This window comes from Homarus americanus, unplaced genomic scaffold (genome assembly GCF_018991925.1).
Source record: "Homarus americanus isolate GMGI-L3 unplaced genomic scaffold, GMGI_Hamer_2.0 scaffold29030, whole genome shotgun sequence".
Classification (NCBI taxonomy): Eukaryota; Metazoa; Arthropoda; class Malacostraca; order Decapoda; family Nephropidae; genus Homarus; species Homarus americanus.
Window position 1 is genome coordinate 123,973 of NW_024751395.1, and position 1,909 is coordinate 125,881.

At 48.3% G+C, this 1,909-nt stretch overlaps 2 non-coding genes across 2 annotated transcripts; one reads left to right on the plus strand and one right to left on the minus strand.

The window, feature by feature from the left end:
- Positions 1-212: 212 nt before the first annotated feature.
- Positions 213-284, minus strand: Trnap-ugg. The gene has a single exon. It is a non-coding gene; the product is annotated as a tRNA-Pro (tRNA).
- A 771-nt stretch (positions 285-1,055) lies between these two features.
- On the plus strand, positions 1,056-1,127 carry Trnah-gug. The gene has a single exon. It is a non-coding gene; the product is annotated as a tRNA-His (tRNA).
- Positions 1,128-1,909: the final 782 nt, after the last annotated feature.

Sequence of the window (1,909 nt, forward strand, 5' to 3'; positions counted from 1 at the left end):
CGTGCTGAAAGGAACAGTCCTACCCTCAAACACAAACTCACTACATTATTACCCCGGCTTATTGTTTCATTAATTTACACACCTGGTAAAACTATACAAGGATTCTTTAAGTCCATGGATTTGATCTAAGAATCTTTTGGTGGCTACAGACACAAACGAGTTGCTGAAGTTAATAAAGATGTTTAAAGTTTCCACCATCCAACATAACGAACGGGCCTGTCCGGGATTTGAACCCGGGACCTCCTGCACCCAAAGCAGGAATCATACCCCTAGACCAACAGGCCGCTGCATAATAAAGAGAAGATAGATAGATTTAAGGAATTGATGCCATGCAATGATAACGTGAGTGACATGGATTTGATAACCAGCTTTTCTCCAGTTGCTCAAATTTTCTCCTGTAAAACGTCTCCTGGACCCCACCTGTAAGATGACTCCTGGACCCCACATGGAAGACGCCTCCTGGATCCCACTTGGAAGACGCCCCCTGGACTATACCTGGAAGACGCCCCCTGGATTACACCTGGAAGACGCCTCCTCGATTCCACCTGAAAAACGCTTCATGGACTCCACCTGAAAGACACCTCCTGGTCCCCACTTGAAAATTGCCCCCTGGACCCCACCTGCAAGACGTCTCCTGGAGCCCACCTGAGAGACGTCTCCTGGAGCCCACCTGGATGACGTCTTCTGGACCCCAACTGGAAGACACCTGGACCCTACTGAAATAAGACTCCTGGACTCCACTTAAGACGCCTCCTGGGCCCCACGTGAAAGACGCCTCCTGGACCCCACCTAGAACACTCCTTCTGGACCCCACCTGAAATACGGCTCTTGCACCCTACCTGAAAGACGGCTCTTGGACTCCACCTGGACCCCGCTTGAAAGACGCCTCCTGGGGCCCACCTGGAAGACACCTGGACCCCTCCTGGAAGACGCCTCTTGCACCCTACTTGGAAAACACCGCCTGGACCCCACCTACCCTGATCTATCATAACCTGTTCTAACCTATCCTAAGCGAACCTAATCTGTCGTAGTCTAGACTATAACGTAAGTCAGCGGCCGTGATCGTATAGTGGTTAGTACATTGCGTTGTGGCCGCAATAACCCAGGTTCGAATCCTGGTCACGGCATGGGGATGACTCTAAGAACCTCTTGGCGGCTACAGACCCACGAGTTGTTAAAGATTATAAAGATGTTATAAAGTTTTCAACATCTAACATAACGAAAGGGCTTGTCCAAGATTTTAACCCGGGACCTCCTGCATCCAGAGAATTAGTGTGTGTGTGTGTGTGTGTGTGTGTGTGTGAACGTGACAGTGAGGGAAGAGTTCAATCTCCAGAAGAAAATAAAACAATTCCACAGACTTTGTCTAAAGCTGAGAAAGATTCAAGAATATGTTTGAAGTACGAACTCTGAACACAAGAGAGCTGCAGGAGGAAGGACTAGGAGGGGCGACGGGGGACTGTGGGGAGTGTGAGGGGGAGGAGATACTTTGAGGGGGAGGAGGGACTGTGGGGAGCGTAAGGGGGAGGAGGGACTGTGGGGAGCGTGAGGGGGAGGAGAGACTTTGACGGGGAGGAGGGACTGTGGGGAGTGAGAGGGGGAGGAGAGACTTTGACGGGGTGGAGGGACTGTGGGGAGTGTGAGAGGGAGGAGAGACTTTGAGGGGGAGGAGAGACTGGAAGAGGTTTAACATAAAACTGTAGGTGCCAACATTACGCTTAACGTCTTAACTATGAGTGGATCTGGTGGCTATATAATGTGTTTAAATTAATATATTCGGTTACGTTTGCCTCGAGTAAAAAGCTACATAGTGTGTGTAATGTTCATTAATAGTAATATTAATGTTACTAATGGATAAATAAACATAATTATTTATGTTTTTTCTTTTCTGAATATTTACTTCTTTTAA